The sequence below is a fragment of the Pristiophorus japonicus genome, chromosome 12, assembly GCF_044704955.1.
Source record: "Pristiophorus japonicus isolate sPriJap1 chromosome 12, sPriJap1.hap1, whole genome shotgun sequence".
NCBI lineage: Eukaryota > Metazoa > Chordata > Chondrichthyes > Pristiophoridae > Pristiophorus > Pristiophorus japonicus.
This window is the reverse complement of record NC_091988.1, coordinates 203,720,788-203,742,163: the sequence shown is the minus strand read 5'-3', so window position 1 is coordinate 203,742,163 and position 21,376 is coordinate 203,720,788. Positions and strand designations below refer to the sequence as shown.

Sequence of the window (21,376 nt, the reverse complement as noted above, 5' to 3'; positions counted from 1 at the left end):
GGTGTACAGCGGCTAACGGAATCCAAACCTGTGAACAGGGTCGGACCAACAGGCTGAGTGGTGCTAGGTAGTCGTTAAGGATACGTAGAGCACTGCGGGAATTGCTTAAACGCGTTTTTAAGAATTGTATAAGTTTGTGTAACAGCAGAACTTGTGACCTGACAGTAGCCAAGAGACAGTTTACTACAAGTCGCGCTAGAAAGAAAGCGGACCTCAGAGTAGATTCCTAACGATACCAGTCCTACCCAGGAATGGCCATGAAAACAAGTAAACTCGAGTGGGGACCAGAAGGGTCGCTTACCCGCCACCTGGCGGAAAAACAAAAGAAGCTAATTGAAAAAATGATTAAAGCAGGGTGGAATCCTCAGGAATTAGTTATGTGAGGAATTATTTAGATAAAACTACGAATTCCCTGAAAGGTCATGGATCCAAAAATAGAGCCGGCCAAAACAAGAAGAGAGACTGTTGTAAATGTCTGATCGTTGAGTGAGAAGTGTCTGTGTGATTTTTGACTGCAGAATGAATTTTTTATGTTTTCATGTTCCGAAAGCCTGGTTGGAAGAGGAATGCAAGTGTCTGTTTATTTTAGAAACAGAGTGAAAGTCTTTTTTTAAACCCTTTGTAATGTTGTCCTGTATGTGGGAAGTTTTAAGACATTTAAGTTAGAAACGCAGGTGTGGATTTATTCGGATGATAAGTTACGGAGCTAGGAAAATAAACAAATAAAGAATAGGTTTGTTGAGCAAAATTGCTATTGTATGTGTGGTCTTGTTTTAAAACAAAAAAAAAAAAAAAAATTCTTTGGCAAGTACTTGAATTAGAAGTTAAGAAAACATTGGAGTTTACTCTAATGATTAATGCTGTTTTTAACGGATTCCTAATTTCGAAGCCAGTTTTGAAGGCACAAAGACTTTTTTTTTCAGATGATTACGTGAAGTCACGTAATGACATCAGGTCTTCTTACAAACCTGGAAAGGAGTTAACCCTTTCCATTGACAGCCGTTTTATACTGAACATTATTAATTTGGATTTCTTAATAGAAAAAAAGACTCACCTAACAGAGGAAACAAAAATAAAAACAGAACTAGCTTATGTAATAATACTTGCCTGATACAATAAAGAAATAGATACTCAATAAAACAAATTGAAGAGTTAAAAGCTAAGATAAACAGGCTGGAAGAGATAACGGGTCTAGACGGATAGTGCAGTGCGCAGCCATAGCACCATCACCTCTGGCAATAGAGCCAATGTACCCCACGGTGGGTAGGTGTAGTCCACAAACCCAACCTAACGGTAAAGCAGACAGCGATGTTTGGAGGAATAGCTTTGGCCTTGGTCATAATAGGAGTTTGGGTAATATTTAAGTGGGTAAAGACACAGGCGCACGCCCTACAGATTCAGCTCGAAATGGTTCGATTATAACCTTGTGCTTCTGATTTTGCAGGGTGACAGGGACACTCGTAGAGCAAAAAAACTTAACCCCTGGTGACGACCAGGCCGTCTGTTTAAAATTACAGATAATACTTACCGGAATGGGAATACGAAAGGCGCTACTCGTAATATGGATAGCCCTGCGACATGCACGTACCCTGGGCAACACCGACGGACAGCAGAGCACGCTGGAAATAAACAACTATATGAACTATGGAGTCTTGTTTAATTTAACGGACGGAATGTGCATCCCAGCAGCCAAGGACTGGAGCAAGGACAGGACTTATTTTAATGCATGGTTACAAGTGAATCCTAATAAGAATCCTAATAAGAATAAGAGTATGTGTACAGTGCTCCACGGGTATAAGGAGCAGATGCATTAAACGGAGGGATGTCAAAGGGCCTGATGAATGTACTTTCGGCATAATTTGCGCGCCTCCGGGACAGTCCCAGCAATCAGTCATCCGCAAGAAGGGAATGGGGCTGTGTGGGTATTACGAGGAGGCAGGGGCGGCTGCAATATAATTGTATGTATGTTTCTCAGCCCCTCCGACACCGCGCCCCATAAGAATCACTACATTGCCCGAAAAACTGCCTTGTCCCATAACTACTAAGGGACCAGAAAATGGGATTGCAATGTACAACGAAGGGGAATTATTGTATGATAATGTTAAACATGAAATTGTGCCTGTTCTGATCAATATTTCAGGCATCCAGATGCCGGAATATTGTACCGAACAGTCAAGGAAGATGTACAATGTATTAAGTAAAGTCGTAATGCAGCAGGCTGGCGATGCCATGGGTGCCAGTAAGTTCCGGGGACAGGGGTTAGCACCCAGGGTGAAGAGGGAAATAGTAAATGATGTTGCTACCGTTTTCAATACAGGAACCTCCGTAGTGAACTCGATAGACATACAAGGGCTAAATGAGAGAGTAGAACAGCTTAAAGGGGTGATGAAGGGGTTATTGGAGAGGGTGGAGCAAAACCAGGAAGACCAGGCCAACCTAGGAAAGGAGGGTGCCGAAATCCAGTTGGATGGCATCTCAGTCCTGGAAGCTCACGCTAAAACCATCAATCACCTCATTGATAGAGAACAAGAAGATACAATAAAGCAAAGACAGGGGCAACTCTGTCATGCTTATGGTCTGTGGATGGTGGGACAGATCCGCCACAACCTCGACCAGATCCAACGCGGGGAAGTACCCGATTGGATAGACAGTTCACATTTGGCTCAGTTGGCGAACCAAAGGGGGACACTGGATAATTGTACTCTGAAGGGACTGACCCGAGTATACCCCGCAATTCCAGATTGCCAGATGGGTAGGACTACCGGGATAGGGATAGTCCTGTTGATCCCCATAGCAACGCCGGACTCAGGGCCGTTCCCCTTATACCAACTAGAGAATATCGGAGTAATACGGGAAAATGTCTCCATACGCTACTACCTGACCTCCACCTCTGCCGTTCGTCGAAACAACATACTTACTGGGATTTCCCTAGCAGATTGCAAGCAAAGGGGGGAAATCACAGTATGCCCTCACCCGGTGGGCCGAGGGGAACTAGACGAGTGCGGGTTTAACCGAACCAACGGGTGTGTACTAGAAATAGTGCCCGCACACATGCACTTCGCGAGGGCAGGCTACGGAGGGAGGGGAAGATACTGCGTCTCTACTACTGAGCGTTCATACCAGTATAATGACCTGCAGTGCCCTATACCGCAGCCAAACTTTTGCTTTACACCACTACGACCTGTCGCGATCGGGCAAGCGCATATCACCCAGGTTAGGCGCCGGAAGTCCGAAGTTATTGAAGTAACTGATCAGCTCCATGATCATTTGCAGGATTATGACGAGCCAGAGCAGGTCCCTATCCCACATCTAACCGAAGTATTACGGGAGTTGAGGCTCAGAGTGGGTCAATCTGTAAAGCTCTATCACCAGCTACAAACTAAAATCAAAGAAGATACCGAGGTAGACTTACAAAGTCAGAGTTGGTGGAGAAAGATCTGGGACTGGGGAATAAATGTGAACATCCACCCATGGATCCGAATTATTTCACACACACTGGTCGGAATACAATTAATCTTAGCAATAAAATGGGGCGTGATGGCCTGCCAGGTATGCAGGCGCCACAAACGGCGGAAACGGACTAATCACCGTTCCCTGGATATTAAACAAGTCTGTTTGATAAGGGGACGGGAGGAGCTAGCCTTTGTTAATTTGATTTAAGCAACTGGAACTCCTGAAACCGCGTGACTGGCCAGCACGTTGAGGCAAGGAGTACCGGGCCGTGCACAAATATCAGATAAAGGCAGTATTTCGGTTAAAAGGGGACTAGGACTAGTCCCTTTACCGAAAGGGGGAATTGTTGTAGAGAGTCGAAAGATATATATAGACTTAGGCATTAGGCACCTGCTGGATATTTAGAACTCACATAAGCTTAAGTGGCCACACATAAAATGGCTGCCCAGGCATGATGGGAAATCAGGTAGTCAAGCTGTGAACTGTTGAATGTTCAATGACCGAGCAATAACCCTGTGAGGCCCACTATAGGAATGCCTTGGATGCAGGATAAGAATAATGAGGAGAGAACCCATCTCCCATATTCAAGGCCATAAACCAATTAATTCCCCAGGAAGAAAGAGATAAGAGAACCCATCTCCTGTAAACAAGGTTAGAAACCAATTATTTCTCCAAGAAGAAAGAACTAGTGAGAGAACCTATATCAATCAGCCCAAGCTGACAAAAGACGAACACATGGTTCCTGAGACATAAGGGGAATTCTATTGGGTTAAAATAACCTATATGTAATCTATAATCATTGTGATTGGCTTGTGTCCAGCCGTGATGGGCTGTGTAGCTGTAGTAAACTGTTTTGTAACTGTTGTGAAACATATAAAGGTGCATGTAATCCTTTGTTCTGTGAAGAGAAACCTGGATACGGTCCTGAGTTTTTCCTTCCCGCTGAGCGTAATAAAAGCTGCTTCAGCATTGGAACCGACCCTGAGTGTTGAGTGATTCTTCTAAGAAAACACTAACGCTAACAATAAGGTAATCCCCTCATCTCCGGAATCAGCCTAGTGAATCGTCTCTGTACCCCCTCCAAAGCTAGTATATCCTTCCTTAAGTAAGGTGACCAAAACTGCACGCAGTACTCCAGGTGCGGTCTCACCTATACCCTGTACAGTTGCAGCAGGACCTCCCTGCTTTTGTACTCCATCCCTCTCGCAATAAAGGCCAACATTCCATTCACCCTCCTTATTACCTGCTGCACCTGCAAACTAACCTTTTGGGATTCATGCACAAGGACCCCCAGGTCCCTCTGCACCGCAGCATGTTGTAATTTCTCCCCATTCAAATAATATTCCCTTTTACTGTTTTTTTTCCCAAGGTGGATGACCTCACACTTTCCGACATTGTATTCCATCTGCCAAACCTTAGCCCATTCGCTTAACCTATCCAAATCTCCTTGCAGCCTCTCTGAGTCCTCTACACAACCCGCTTTCCCACTAATCTTAGTGTCATCTGCAAATTTTGTTGCACTACACTCTGTCCCCTCCTCTAGGTCATCTATGTATATTGTAAACAGTTGTGGTCCCAGCACTGATCCCTGTGGCACACCACTAACCACCGATTTCCAACCGGAAAAGGACCCATTTATCCCGACTCTCTGCTTTCTGTTCGTCAGCCAATTCTCTATCCATGCTAATACATTTCCTCTGACTCCGCGTACCTTTATCTTCTGCAGTAACCTTTTGTGTGGCACCTTATCGAATGCCTTTTGAAAATCTAAATACACCACATCCATCGGTACAGCTCTATCCACCATGCTCGTTATATCCTCAAAGAATTCCAGTAAATTAGTTAAACATGATTTCCCCTTCATGAATCCATGCTGCGTCTGCTTGATTGCACTATTCCTATCTTGATGTCCCGCTATTTCTTCCTTAATGATAGTTTCACTAATGATAGTTTCACTAATCTTTTTCTCTTCACATATTTATAGAAGCTTTTGCAGTCAGTTTTTACGGCCCCTGCAAGCTTCCTCTCATACTCTATTTTCCCCCTCTCAATTAAACCCTTAGTCCTCCTCTGTTGAATTCTAAATTTCTCCCAGTCCTCAGGTTTGTTGCTTTTTCTAGCCAATTTATATGCCTCTTCCTTGGCTTTAACACTATCCTTAATTTCCCTTGTTAACCACGGTTGTGCCACCTTCCCCGTTTTATTTTTACTCCAGACAGAGATGTACAATTGCTGAAGTTCATCCATGTGATCTTTAAATGTTTGCCATCGCTTATCTACTGTCAACCCTTTAAGTATCCTTTGCCAGTCTATTCTAGCCAATTGACGCCTCATACCATCGAAGTTACCTTTCCTTAAATTCAGGACCGTAGTTTCCGAATTAACTGTGTCACTCTCCATCTTAATAAAGAATTCTACCATATTATGGTCACTCTTCCCCAAGGGGCCTCGCACAACAAGATTGCTAATTTGTCCCTTCTCATTACACATCACCCAGTCTAGGATGGCCAGCTCTCTAGTTGGTTCCTCGACGTATTGGTCTGGAAAACCATCCCTAATACTCTCTCGGAAATCCTCCTCCTACCATTGCTACCAGTTAGGTTAGCCCAATCACTATGTAGCTTAAAGTCGCCCATGATAACTGCTGTACCTTTATTGCACACATCCCTTATTTCTTGTTTGATGCTGTCCCCAACCTCACTACTACTGTTTGCTGGTCTGTACACAACTCCCACTAGCGCTTTCTGCCCTTTGGTATTCCGTAGCTCCACCCATACAGATTCCACATCATCCAAGCCAATGTCCTTCCTTACTATTGCATTAATTTCTTTTTTAACCAGCAACGCTACCCCGCCTCCTTTTCCTTTCTGCCTATCCTTCCTAAATGTTGAATACTCCTGGATGTTGAGTTCCCAGCCTTGGTCACCCTGGAGCCATGTCTCCGTGATGCAAATTACATCATATCCGTTAACTGCTGTCTGCGCAGTTAATTCGTCCACCTTATTCCGAATACTCCTCGCATTGAGGCACAGAGCCTTTTAACACACTTTGCCCCTCTCGAATTTTGCTGTAATGTGGCCCTTTTTGTTTTTTGCCTTCGGTTTCTCTGCCCTCCACTTTTACTATTCTCCTTTCTATCTTTTGCTTCTGCCTCCATTTTATTTCTCTCTGTCTCCCTGCATTGGTTCCCATCCCCCTGCCATGTTCGTTTAACTCCTCCCCAACAGCACTAGCAAACACTCCCCCCAGGACATTGGTTCCGGTCCTGCCTAGGTGCAGACCGTCCGGTTTGTACTGGTCCCACCTCCCCCAGAACCGGTTCCAATGTCCCATGAATTTGACCCCCTCCCTTTTGCACCACTGCTCAAGCCACGTATTCATCTGAGCTATCCTGTGATTCCTACTCTGACTAGCACATGGCACTGGTAGCAATCCTGAGATTACTACCTTTGAGGTCCTACTAGGATTCTGCCTGGGATGGAGAATCTTAATTATGAGGACAGATTGGATAGGCTGGGTTTGTTCTTATTGGAACAGAGGGGGTTGAGAGGAGACCTCATTGAGGTGTACAATATATTGAGGGGCCTGGACATAGTGGATAGTATGTGCCTATTTCCATTGGTGGAGGGGTCTATTCTGAGGGGACATAGTTTTAAGGTGGATGGTGGGAGGTTTAGAGGGGATTTGAGGGGGGGCTTCTTTACGCAGAGGGTTGTGGGGATCTGGAGCTCGCTGCCTGGAAGAGTGGTGGATGCAGAAACCCTCACCACTTTTAAGAGATGGTTGGATGGGCACTTAAAGTGCAGTACCCTGCAGGGTTATGGACCTAGAGCTGGTAACTGGGATTAGATTGGATGACCTTTTGTTGGTCGGCGCAGATATAATGGTAAGTACTACAGGGAATCGAATACGGCCAGAGTGATCTCCTGGACTAGTGTCGATCGCCTGGATGGGTCGGAGAGGAATTTTCCCAGATTTTTTCTCCCTAAATTGGCCTGGGTTTTTATCTGGTTTTTGCCTCTCCCAGGAGATCACGTGGCTCCAGTTGGGGGTGAAGTGTAGAATGTTTCAGTATAAGGGGTGTCGCAGTTGTGTGAGGCAGACTGGTTGGGCTGGGTGCTGTTTGCATTTCTGTCATTGTTCATCGGTTTATATGTAACCTTCAGGGCTGCTGACCGAGGGCCGTGCGGCTCTTTGTCTGCGCTGTAAATTTCTATGTTTCAATGTTTCTATAAAGGGATTTTTAGCGCTGAGCATTGTGAAGTATCTGAGCTGGTATCTGTGCCATGACTTCCCGTTGCCTGCAGAAACTGATATTAACCACTCCTGTTATTACTAAATGTGTCCCAAAAAATGTGTGATTAAAGATACCGTGAATTGAGTCATGGAACGCCCCACACCTACTCTTGGAATTTATGTATTTGAATGCCAGAGTTAAACAGCCCAGGAATCTTCCATGTTTCATGATCAGAGAATATTGACCCCCACAGTCAGCATGGTGAAGGCAATGCCCTTTATTCTCCCACTTATACAGCACAGAAGGAGGCCATTCGGCCCATCGAGCCTGTGCCGGCTCTGTGACAGAGCGATGCAATCAGTCCCACCCCCCCCCGCTCTTGCCCCATCGCTCTGCAATTTTTTCCTTTTCAAGTATTTACCCAATTCTATTTTGAAAGTCACTATTGAATCTGCTCCCACCGCCCTTTCAGACAGCGCGTTCCCGATCACAACAACTCGCTGCGTAAACACATTCTCCTCACCTCTCCCTCTGGTTCTTTTGCCAATGACATTAAACCTGTGTCCCTCTGGTTACCGAGCCTCCCGCCCCTGGGAACAGTGTCTCCTTATTGGCTCAATCAAAACCCTCCATGATTTTGAACACCTCGATCAAATCTCCTCTCAACCTTCTCTGCTCTAAGGAGAACAACCCCAGCTTCTCCAGTCTCACCACGTAACTGAGGTCCCTCATCCCCAGGACCATCCTGGTTAATCTCCCCTGCACCCTCTCCAAGGTCCTGACATACTTCCTAAAGTGTGGGGCCCAGAATTGACCACAATCCTCCAGCTGGGGCCTAACCCGTGTTTTATAAAGGTTTAGCCTAACTTCCTAGTTTCTGTACTCTGTGCCTCTATAAAGCCCAAGGTTTCCATACGTCTGGATCAACTGACTTCTCAACTGGTCCAGACAACTTCAAATATTTTGGAATTTCTGATCTCTTGTAGGCCTGGGCTTTGTGTATTTGGGTGAGCGGGTGTGCCCCTACTAGAACAGATTATGACCTCCGTAGGAACAGGAGGAGGCCCATTCAGCCCCTCGAGCCTGTTACACAGGAACAGGAGGAGACAATTCAACCCCTCGAGCCTGTTACACAGGAACAGGAGGAGACAATTCAACCCCTCGAGCCTGTTACACAGGAACAGGAGGAGACCCATTCAGCTCCTCGAACCTGTTACACAGGAACAGGAGGAGACCATTCAGCCCCTCGAACCTGTTACACAGGAACAGGAGGAGGCCATTCAGCCCCTCAAGCCTGTTACACAGGAACAGGAGGAGGCCATTCAGCCCCTCGAGCCTATCACACAGGAACAGGAGGAGGCCATTCAGCCCCTCGAGCCTGTCACACAGGAAGAGGAGGAGGCCATTCAGCCCCTCAAGCCTGTTACACAGGAACAGGAGGAGGCCATTCAGCCCCTCGAGCCTATCACACAGGAACAGGAGGAGGCCATTCAGCCCCTCGAGCCTGTCACACAGGAACAGGAGGAGGCCATTCAGCCCTTCGAGCCTGTTACACAGGAACAGGAGGAGGCCATTCAGCCCCTCGAGCCTGTTACACAGGAACAGGAGGAGGCCATTCAGCCCCTCGAGCCTGTTACACAGGAACAGGAGGAGGCCATTCAGCCCCTCGAATCTGTTCTGCCATTCAACGAGACCATGGCTGATCTGCGACCTAACTCCCTATTGGGCAATTGGAAACTCTCTCTGTTATTGTTTACTGGGCCCTCACACAACGATGATATTTCGGGGAATTCACTGCAGCTAAAAAAAAAACAAGTTGAAAATACATCTGACTGTGTAATTACCTGCTGCAGCATGGTGAGTTTAACCCTGGCCCCTTTTCATAGCTCGGACTTTTGCTGGGCTCGGAGTGAGAACATATTATCCATCCAAGCTCTCGCTCACATCACCTATCGCTCCCTGAGCCTCCCCGGGCGAGAGAGGGGCCCTCCCCTCGCCCCCGTCGGTCACTGACATCGGGATGGAGTGTTGGCTTCACTTGAATGTAAATGGATCTGTTTTGCGATATTCTGTTGCTATAGTTACAGTGACAGATCTCAACTGCATCACAGTGAGGCCTTAGGACTCCCCTCTACACCCTACCCCCGAAACCCTCCTCCCCCTCCCCACACCCCAACCCCTAAACTCTACCACCCTCCCTCCCCAAACCCTACTCCCCCCCTCCCCACTCCACCCCTAAACCCTCCTCCCCCTCCCCACCCCACAAACGCTACTCCCCCTCCCTCCCCCCAAACCCTACTCCCCCTCCCTCCTTCCCACCAAACCCTACTCCCACTCCCCACACCCCAGCCCTCCTCCCCCTCCCTCCCCACCCCACCCCCCAAACGCTACTCCCCCTCCCTCCCCCCAAACCCTACTCTCCCTCCCTCCCCCCAACCCTCCTCCCCCTCCCTCCCCCCAAACCCTACTCTCCCTCCCTCCTTTCCACCAAACCCTAGTCCCCCTCCCCACTCCCTAACCCCCAAACCCTACCCCCTCCTTCCGCCAAACCCTATTCCCCCTCCCCACACCCCAACCCCTAAACCCTACTCCCCCTCCCTCCCCACACCCCAACCCCAATAGACAGATTTTTGAGCAAAATGGGAATAAGGGGTTATGGGGAGCGGGCGGGGAAGTGGAGCTGAGTCCATGATCGGCCATGATCTTATTGAATGGTGGAGCAGGCTCGAGGGGCCAAATGGTCTACTCCTGCTCCTATTTCTTATGTTCATGCACAAGGACCCCCAGGTCCCTCTGTACTGCAACACTTTGCAATTTTTCTCCATTTAAATTATAATTTCCTTTTTTATTTTTTCTGCCAAAGTGGATAACCTCACATTTTCCCACATTTACTCCATCTGCCCAATTTTTTCCCACTCACTTAGCCTGTCTATGTCCCTTTGCAGATTTTTTGTATCCTCCTCACAATTTGCTTTCCCACCTATCTTTGTATCATCAGCAAACTTGGCTACGTTACACTCGGTCCCTTCACCCAAGTCATTAATATAGATTGTAAATAGTTGAGGCCCCAGCACCGATCCCTGCGGCACCCCACTAGTCACTGTTTGCCAACCGGAAAATGACCCATTTATCCCGACTCTCTGTTTTCTGTTAGTTAGCCAATCCTCTATCTATGTTAATATATTACCCCCAACCCCGTGAACTTTTATCTTGTGCAGTAACCTTTTATGTGGCACCTTGTCAAATGCTTTCTGGAAATCCAAATACACCACATCCACTGGTTCCCCCTTACCCACCCTGCTCGTTACATCCTCAAAGAACCCCAGCAAATTTGTCAAACACGATTTCCCTTTCATAAAACCACGTTGACTCTGCTTGATTGAATTTTGCTTTTCCAAATGTCCTGCTACTGCTTCCTTAATAATGGACTCCAGCATTTTCCCAACAACAGACGTTAGGCTAACTGGTCTGTAGTTTCCTGCTTTTTGTCTGCCTCCTTTTTTAAATAGGCGTTACATTTGCGGTTTTCCAATCCACTGGGACCGCCCCAGAATCCAGAGAATTTTGGTAGATTACAACCAATGCATCCACTATCTCTGCAGCCACTTCTTTTAAGACCCTAGGATGTAAGCCATCAGGTTCACTTTTAGTCCCATTATTTTACCAAGTACTACTTCATTGGTGATAGTGATTGTATTACGTTCCTCCCTCCCTATAGTCCCTTGATTATCCACTATTGGGATGTTTTTAATGTCTTCTACTGTGAAGACCGATACAAAATATTTGTTCAACGTTTCTACCATTTCCCTGTTCCCTGTTCACGAGGTTGATTCCTGAGATGAAGGGGTCATCTTATGAAGAAAGGTTGAGCAGATTTGGCCTATACTCATTGGAGTTTAGAAGAATGAGAGGTGATCTTATTGAAACATATAAGATTCTGAGGGGACTGGACAGGGTAGATGCTGTGAGGATGTTTCCCCTCATGGGGGAATCTAGAACTAGGGCGCATAGTCTCAGAATGGGGGGGTCGCCCATTTAAAACAGAAATGAGGAATTTCTTCTCTCAGAGGATTGTAAATCTGTGGAATTCTCTACCCCAGAGAGCTGTGGAGGCTGGGTCTTTGAATATATTTAAGGTGGAGCTCGACAGACTTTTGAATGACAAGGGAGTCAAGGGTTATGGGGAGCGGGCAGGGAAGTGGAGCTGAGTCCATGATCGGATCAGCCATGATCTTATTGAATGGCGGAGCAGGCTCGAGGGGCCAAATGGCCGACTCCTGCTCCTATTTCTTATGTTCTTGTAACAGCACTGTGGGAGCACCTTCACCACACGGACTGCAGCGGTTCAAGAAGGCGGTTCACCACCACCTTCTCAAGGGGCAATCAGGGATGGGCAATAAATACGGCCTTGCCAACGATGCCCACATCCTGTGAATGAATTAAACAAAAGCTAGGAATGAGAGTTCGCTTGACCTGTCAATCCATATCTCAGCATCATTTAGCTCCTCTGTCAAGACCTGCTCTTACTATTCTCTCTCTCCAGCTTGGGAACCACAGCAGGACAACTAATCTTCACTCTGTCATTCTTACTTTAGCTCATGTGTGGCTAAAGCTGGAGTCATTGGTTTGCACTTCAGCGAGTGTTGAAACCCAAACACATGTTGAAGACCCCTCATCTCAGGTATCAGTGAACACACATCGAACCGAATCACACCGCACAGCAGGAGGCCATTCGGCCCATCGTGCCTACCGGCTCTTTGGTAAAGCCTTGCAATCAATCCCACTCCCCTGCACTTTCCCCATCGCCCGGGATTTTTTTGCCCCGTCAAAGGCCATGTCAGGCTCATTCGCTCAACGTTGGTGGCGATGACGTCATGTACCAATGGTACAATTACACGTTTCAACACCAATGTTTGGCTCAAAAAGGGAAAATAACTGAGTGAAGGCCATCATAGCTGAGTAGGACATTGGAACAGAAGGCCATTCAGCCCCTCTAGCCTCTTCCACCATTTAATGAGATCATGGCTGATCTATACCTTAATTTCATCACCCCATCTTGGTTCCATATCCCTTGATACCCTCGCATAACAAAAATCTAGCGATCTCAAATTTGAAATTTCCCATTGAACAACAGTCACAATAGCTTTTGGGTTCCAGATTCCCAGCACCCTTTGTGTGAAGAAATGCTCCCTGACATCACCCTGAACGGCCGGGCTCTAATGTTAAGGTTTTGCCCCTTGTTCTGGTCTCCCCCACCAGAGGAAATAGTTTCTCTCGATCTACCATCATCTTAAACACCTCGATCAGATCATCCCGCAATCTTCTAAACTCGGGGAACACAAGCCCGGTCTGTGCAACCTGTCCTCGGGATTTAACCCTTTCAGCCCCAGTATCATTACAACAGTGATCACGCTCCAAAAGTACTTCATTGGCTGTAAAGCGCTTTGGGACATCTGGTGGTGGTGAAAGGCGCTATATAAATGCAAGTGTTTCTTTTACTTTAGTCGATGTACTGCCCGGGGTCTGGGCAGGGAGGATGTTGGTTCTATTTGCAGTCTATGTTGAGCCAGTAAACTTCAGCTGGAGCAGCCGTTAGCCTCAGCACCCCTGGGTTAGTGAGGGGAAGAATCAACAACAACAACAACTTGCATCTATATAGCACCTTTGACATCCCAAGGTGCCGCACAGGAGCGATTATCAAACAGAATTTGACACCAAGCCGCAAAAGGAGATATTAGGACAGGTCTTGGTCAAAGAGGTAGGTTTTAAGGAGCATCTTAAAGAAAGAGAGAGAAATAGAGAGGTGGAGAGGTTTAGGGAGGGAGTTCCAGAGCTTAGGGCCCAGCTGAAGGCACGGCCGCCGATGGTGGAGCGATTACAATCGGGATGTGGGTGAGGCCAGAATTGGATGAGTGCAGAGATCTCGGAGGGTTGTGGGGCTGGAGGAGGTTACAGAGTTGGGGAATTGGCCTGGGTTCCTGGCCCCTTGCCCTGCTGGTGTGTACGAGTGTGCAGACTTTGCGTATGGACGGTCAGTGTGAGCCACAGGTCTGGTTCTATTACAAAAAGGATATCGAGGCACTGGAGAAGAGATTATAAAAGAGGGGTGACCAGACAGAGGCCCTTAAACATAGAAACATAGAAACATAGAAAATAGGTGCAGGAGTAGGCCATTCGGCCCTTCGAGCCTGCACCGCCATTCAATGAGTTCATGGCTGAACAATGATGAAGGGGTTCGATAGGGTCACGTGATGATGTTCCCACTTGTGGGGGAGAGCAGAACTGGGGGCCATCAATATCAGACAATCACTAATAAATCCAATGGGGAATTCAGGAAAAACTTCTTTACCCAGAGAGGGGCGAGAATGTGGAACTCACTGCCATAGGGAGGGGTTGAGGCGAATAGTATCGATGTATTTAAGGGGAGGCTGGATAAACACATGAGGGAGAAGGGAATAGAGGGATATGGGGATGGGGTGAGATGGAGAGGGGTGGGAGGGGGCTGGTGTGGAGCATAAACACCGGCACGGAGCGATGGGGCCGAGTGGTCTGTTTCTGTGTGTACATTCTAGGTAAAGGACCGAGATTCTATGTAATTCTCTGTAGATGCGACGCCCTTCATGGTGGAATAGTCTGCCAAGACCTGAAAGGAGTGGGAGAGGAGCGTTAGCCTGGAGGAAAAGAGAGCGGCGACAAAACGAGAACAGAATAATGACCTTTTAAAACCATCTCAATTTCACGTACACACTGAGAAACTGGATGCACACATGGACCGCTTACAGCTCTGGCATGTCCTTAACCCTTGCCCTGCTGAGCTGTGCACTGACAGCACGCCACATACAATGGCAGGAGATTGACTCTTACCCGATTTGAGAAGCGACTGTAACGCTGCCCAGCGAGGCCATCAGATGGTGACCTTAAAGCTGCACTCTGTCACTTCCTCCCTCCCTGCTCTGTAAACAGCCCGAGCAGCCAATGCCTCTCCCTCTCACCGACCCCAAGTGAACCCGACTGTCGGGCACGGGATTACATTAAACATTCATCCGCTGCTCAGACATGACAGGAGGCTTTCCATTCACAGAGCCTCAGTAACCCAACTCCCTCCCCGACAGGCTCGGGAACAGTCTTCCAGTATCACTTACAGCCAAGGCAGCCCTGTCAGTAACTCCCTTCCCCACCCCGCCTGGCCTTTCCAACATTTCTCACCCCCCTTGCCTCCACTCACTTACCCTCTCCTCTCCTCTCCTCCCCCTCCCCTCCCCTCTCCTCCCCCTCCCCTCCCCTCTCCTCCCCCTCCCCTCCCCTCCCCTCTCCTCTCCTCCCCTCCCCCCTCCCCTCCCTTCCCTTCCCCTCATCTCCCCCCTCCCTTCTCCTCCCCTCCCCTCCCCTCCTGAACCCACCAACTCTGTCTTGGGGACATAGTGTGTGGTTTAAAATTAAGCTCTTTGCCTGTGAGCTTAGGTGAGCGAGCATGAGCAGACTATTTGACTGCAGGAGGCAGCGTGACCCTTTCCTCACCCAGTGCCCGGGGCTCAGCGAATGGTGACCAGGGGTGAGAAGCCTGTCGTTTTAGAGCATAGCACCTCCGGAAGGATACACTAATAGAAAGGCTTGCATTTCTATAGCACCTTTCCTGACCTCAGGACGACCCAAAGTGCTTTACAGCCAATGAAGTACTTTTGAAGTGTGGTCACTGTTGTTATGTGGGAAATGTGCAGATAGTTTGCAGACAGCAAGCTCCCACAAACAGCAATGACCAGATAATCTCTTTTAGTGATGTTGATTGAGGGATAAATATTGGTCACAGGACACCGGGGATAAAGCCCCTGCTCTTCTTCAAAATAGTGCCATGGGAACACCTGCATCCACCTGATACAGCAGACGGGGCCTCGGTTTAATGTCTCATCCGAAAGATGGCACCTCCAACAGTGCAGCACTCCCTCAGTACTGCCCCTCCGACAGTGCAGTGCTCTCAGTACTGCCACTCCGACAGTGCGGTGCTCCCTCAGTACTGCCCCTCCAACAGTGCGGCACTCCCTCAGTACTGCCACTCCGACAGTGCGGTGCTCCCTCAGTACTGCCCCTCCGACAGTGCGGCACTCCCTCAGTACTGTCCCTCCGACAGTGCGGCACTCCCTCAGTACTGTCCCTCCAACAGTGTGGTGCTCCCTCAGTACTGCCCCTCCGACAGTACGGTGCTCCCTCAGTACTGCCCCTCCGACAGTGCGGCACTCCCTCAGTACTGCCCCTCCGACAGTGCAGCGCTCCTTCAGTACTGCCCCTCCGACAGTGCGGCACTCCCTCAGTACTGCCCCTCCGACAGTACGGTGCTCCCTCAGTACTGCCCCTCCGACAGTGTGGCACTCCCTCAGTACTGCCCCTCCAACACTGCGGCGCTCCCTCAGTACTGCCCCTCCGACAGTGCGGCACTCCCTCAGTACTGCCCCTCCGACAGTGCAGCACTCCCAGTACTGCCCCTCTGACAGTGCAGCACTCCCAGTACTGCCCCTCTGACAGTGCGTCGCTTCCTCAGCACTGTCCCTCCGACAGTGCGGCACTCCCTCAGTACTGCCCCTCCGACAGTGCGGCACTCCCAGTACTGCCCCTCTGACAGTGCATCGCTTCCTCAGCAACACTGGGAGTATGAGCCTCGATCTTTTTGCTCAGGTCCCTGGAGTGGGACTTGAACCCACGACCTTGTGACTCAGAGCCGATGGTGCTGCCCACTGAGCCACGGCTGACACTTATCGGCCTCGGAGTGGGGCAGCCCAGATTCCCCAGACTGATCCCAGGGCTAAAAGGGTTAAATCCCGAGGACAGGCTGTACAGACTGGGCTTGTGTTCCCCGACTGTAGAAAGTTAAGGGGGGATCTGATCGAGGTGTTTAAGATGATTAAAGGATTCGATGCAGTGGTTCTGGTGGCGGGAGTCCAGAACAAGGGGCAGAACGTTAACATTAGAGCCCGGCCGTTCATGATGATGTCAGGAAGCACTTCTTCACACAAAGGGTGCTGGGAATCTGGAACTCTCTCCGAGAAAGCTGTGGATACCGGGGGTCAATGGGAAATGTCAACACTGCGATTGATAGATTTTAGATGGGTAAGGGTATTAAAGGTTACAAGTAAATGCGGTTAAGGTACAGATCAGCCATGATCTGATTGAAAGCAGGAGAGGCTCGAGGGGCTGAATGGCCTCCTCCTGTTCCTGTGTAACAGGCTCGAGGGGCTGAATGGGCCTCCTCCTGTTCCTGTGTAACAGGCTCGAGGGGCTGAATGGCTTCCTCCTGCTCCTGTGTAACAGGCTCGAGGGGCTGAATGGCCTCCTCCTGTTCCTGTGTAACAGGCTCAAGGGGCTGAATGGGCCTTCTCCTGTTCCTGTGTAACAGGCTCGAGGGGCTGAATGGCCTCCTCCTGTTCCTGTGTAACAGGCTCGAGGGGCTGAATGGCCTCCTCCTGTTCCTGTGTAACAGGCTCGAGGGGCTGAATGGCCTCCTCCTGTTCCTGTGTAACAGGCTCGAGCGGCTGAACAGCCTCCTCCTGTTCCTGTGTAACAGGCTCGAGGGGCTGAATGGGCCTCCTCCTGTTCCTGTGTAACAGGCTCGAGGGGCTGAATGGCTTCCTCCTGTTCCTGTGTAACAGGCTCGAGGGGCTGAATGGGCCTCCTCCTGTTCCTGTGTAACAGGCTCGAGGGGCTGAATGGCTTCCTCCTGTTCCTATGTAACAGGCTCGTGGGGCTGAATGGCTTCCTCCTGGCCTGATGGAGACTGCATACTCTGCAGGTTTTCTCCCTCCGGGGTCTTGCCACACTGTCCTGGCAGCCGCGCCCCTCCTCCCCGGGCCTGCGTGCAAATGGTGGGACTCTGCGCTCATTCTGTGTGTAGTGAACACACGGCCGCCAGTAGTGTTACTCTCAGCCCCAGCAGTGACGGCAGGTATGTGCTGCCTGACTGCTGTAACCAGGCATGAGCTGAGCGAGGTGTGCACCATGCACCAATCAGAGCAATCTAGGGCCCTGCTCATTTTTTGAATTTGATGGTGCTATTTATTTAAGAATAATAATAAGCAGATGGGGGGGCGGGGTGATGTCTGTAACCTTGGTGTCACAGGAACAGAAGGAGGCCATTCAGCCCCTCGAGCCTGTTACACAGGAACAGGAGGAGGCCCATTCAGCCCCTCGAGCCTGTTACACAGGAACAGGAGGAGGCCCATTCAGCCCCTCGAGCCTGTTACACAGGAACAGGAGGAGGCCCATTCAGCCTCTTGAGCCTGTTACACAGGAACAGGAGGAGGCCCATTCAGCCCCTCGAGCCTGTTACACAGGAACAGGAGGAGGCCATTCAGCCCCTCGAGCCTGTTACACAGGAACAGGAGGAGGCCATTCAGCCCCTCGAGCCTGTTACACAGGAACAGGAGGAGGCCATTCAGCCCCTCGAGCCTGTTACACAGGAACAGGAGGAGGCCCATTCAGCCCCTCGAGCCTGTTACACAGGAACAGGAGGAGACCATTCAGCCCCTTGAGCCTGCTCCACCATTCAATTAGATCACGGCTGATCTGTATCCTAACTCCATCTACCCGCCTTGGTTCTGCAACACTTAATACCCTTGCCTAACGAAGATCTATCTGTGAGTGTGTGTGAAGCTCAGGGACTCTGGGGCCTGAGGAACCCATCATGATCACAGGCAGTCCGTCTAAAAGTGAATTCTCAGGTGACTGAACAGTCCAATACGGGAATTACAGTCTCTGTCACAGGTGGGACAGACAGTGGTTGAGGGAAGGGGAGGGTGGGACTGGTTTGCCGCACGCTCTTTCCGCTGCCTGCGCTTGGTTTCCGCACGCTCTCGCTGATGAGACTCGAGGTGCTCAGCGCCCTCCCGGATGCACTTCCTCCACTTAGGGCGGTCTTTGGCCAGGGACTCCCAGGTGTCGGTGGGGATGTTGCATTTTATCAAGGAGGCTTTGAGGTTGTCCTTGAAACGTTTCCTCTGCCCACCTTTGGCTCGCTTGCCATGTAGGAGTTCCGAGTAGAGCGCTTGCTTTGGGAGTCTCGTGTCTGGCATGCGAACTATGTGGCCTGCCCAGCGGAGCTGGTCGAGTGTGGTCAGTGCTTCAATGCTGGGGATATTGGCCTGATCGAGGACACTAACGTTGGTGCGTCTGTCCTCCCAGGGGATTTGCAGGATCTTGCGGAGACATCGTTGTTGGTATTTCTCCAGCGATTTGAGGTGTCTACTGTACATTGTCCATGCCTCTGAGCCATACAGGAGGGCGGGTATTACTACAGCCCTGTTGACCATGAGTTTGGTGGTAGATTTGAGGGTCTGGTCTTCAAACACTCTTTTCCTCAGGCGGCCGAAGGCTGCACTGGCGCACTGGAGGTGATGTTGAACCTCGTCATTGATGTCTGCTCTTGTTGATAAGAGGCTCCCGAGGTATGGGAAATGGTCCACGTTGTCCAGGGCCGCGCCGTGGATCTTGATGATTGTGGGGACAGTGCTGTGTGGCGAGGGCAGGCTGGTGGAGGACCTTTGTCTTACGGACTGAGGAACTCCAGATGAGCTGGTGCCTATACAAACATCATTTGCTCGGTAGATTGTTTTGGGGAATTAAAATAAATATTTTATAGTGAAGAAGCAGAGTTGGGTTCAATTTTATCTCAGGTTCTTCTCCTTACAGCAGAGATTTAATGGAGGTGCTGAAAATCATGAGGGGGTTTGATGGAGTAAATCGGGAGAAACTATTTCCAATGGCACGGTTGGTAACCAGAGGGCACAGGTTTAAGGTGATTGGTGAAAGAACCGGGGGCAATATGAGTAAAACCTTTTTACACAGCGGGTGATTAGGATCTGGAACGCACTGCCTGATAGGCTGGTGGGTACAGACTCAATAGTCGCCTTCAAAAGGGGATTAGATCAATACTTGCAGGAGAAACAATTGCAGAGTTACGGGGAAAGAGTGGGGGAGTGGGACTGATGGGATCGCTCTTCGATAGAGCCGGCACAGACTCGATGGGCTGAATGGCCTGCTGTGCTATACTGATGTTGCCGGGACTGGAGAATTTTAGCGATGAGGAAAGATTGGATAGGCTGGGATTGTTTTTTTTGGAACAGAGGCGGCTGAGAGCACACTTGCTAGAGGTGTATAAAATTATGAGGGGCCGAGAGTGGATAGGAATGTCCTATTTCCCTCAGCAGAGGGGTCAACAACCAGGGGGCATAGATTGAAAGTAATTGGTAGGAGGTTTAGAGGGGATTTGAGGGGAAATGTCTTCACCCAGAGGGTGGTGGGGGTCTGGAACTCACTGCCTGAAAGGGTGGTAGAGGCAGAAACCCTCACTACATTTAAACAGTACTTGGATGTGCACAAAGTGCCGTAACCTGCAGGGCTACGGACCGAGAGCTGGAAAGTGGGATTAGGCCGGGTAGCACTTTGTCAGCCGGCACGGACACGATGGGCCGAATGGCCTCCTTCTGAACCGTAAATATTGCAGTACTGTATGATTTTACACACACTTGCTTTCACGTGCTAACATATTCCTGTTTCTCTGACTTGGGCTTATTTTGGTGCATTTGATGTTGTCCACTTTGTGTGTGGCTTTCATCCATGGGTTTCAACCACATATTTTGCAACTGGAGCAAAGGCTGCAGTCAAGGGTACTTTGACCAATAACGCGGTCCAGAGAAAGGTTGGTACTTGTCTTTAGCTCTAAATAAATGGATTTGTCCTCAGCTATCCAGGTCAAGGACCCATATGGTCAATCACCCCACAGCTTCACTTATAAAAAACAACCGACACAGCCAGCAACGCCTGCCAGAGCAGCATAAATCACAACCAGACATCCCAAGGTAAAATGTCAGCTGTTGCCAGGGAAACGCTGAATCAGATCCCCTGGCTGAATTGTAGGTTCCGCTTGATTCCCATGACTGTATGCGAGGGGGCAGTCCAATCTGTATTCACAGCGATTTCACAGCACAGAGACAACGCGCTGCCTGATAGGGCGGTGGGAGCAGATTCAATAATAACTTTCAAAAGGGAATTGGATCAATACTTGAAAAATAAATATTTGCAGGGCTGTGGGCAAAGAGCGGGGAGTGGGACTAAGATACGACAGACTTGCATGTCCGAAAGCGCTTTACAGACAATCTTGGAGTGTAGTCACTGTTATAATGTGGGAAACGCAGCAAGCTCCCACAAACAGCAATGTGATAGTGAGCAGATAATCTGTTTTCGTGATGTTGGTTGAGGGATAAATATTGGCCCCAGGACACCGGGGAGAACTCCCGTGCTCTTTTTCTAAATAGTGCCCATGGGATCTTTTACATCCACCTGAGGGAGCATACGGGGCCTCAATTTAACGTCTCATCTGAAAGGCAGCACCTCTGACAATGCAGCGCTCCCTCAGTACTGCCCCTCCGACAGTGCGGTGCTCCCTCTGTACTGCCACTCCGACAATGCAGCACTCCCTCAGCACTGCCCCTCTGACAGTGCAGTGCTCCCTCAGTACTGACCCTCTGACAGTGCAGCACTCCCTCAGCACTGCCCCTCTGACAGTGCGGCACTCCCTCAGTACTGCCCCTCCGACAGTGCGGCACTCCCTCAGGACTGCCCCTCCGACAGTGCGGCGCTCCCTCAGCACTGCCCCTCCGACAGTGCAGTGCTCCCTCAGTACTGACCCTCCGACAGTGCGGC

The 21,376-nt window shown here is 49.5% G+C and overlaps 1 protein-coding gene across 3 annotated transcripts in view; it reads right to left on the bottom strand.

Annotated features, from left to right (window-relative positions):
• The window catches only part of LOC139277669 (DENN domain-containing protein 3-like), a 202,348-nt gene that overhangs the window by 157,553 nt on the left and 23,419 nt on the right, over positions 1–21,376 (bottom strand). For 2 of the 3 annotated variants that reach the window (XM_070896460.1, XM_070896463.1), the window contains exon 1: positions 14,555–14,614. The exons of the other annotated variant lie outside the window; for it this stretch is intronic. The gene's annotated coding sequence lies outside the window, so the exon portion shown is untranslated. Of the gene's footprint in view, positions 1–14,554; positions 14,615–21,376 lie in introns of those variants that run through there. 3 annotated transcript variants of the gene reach the window in all.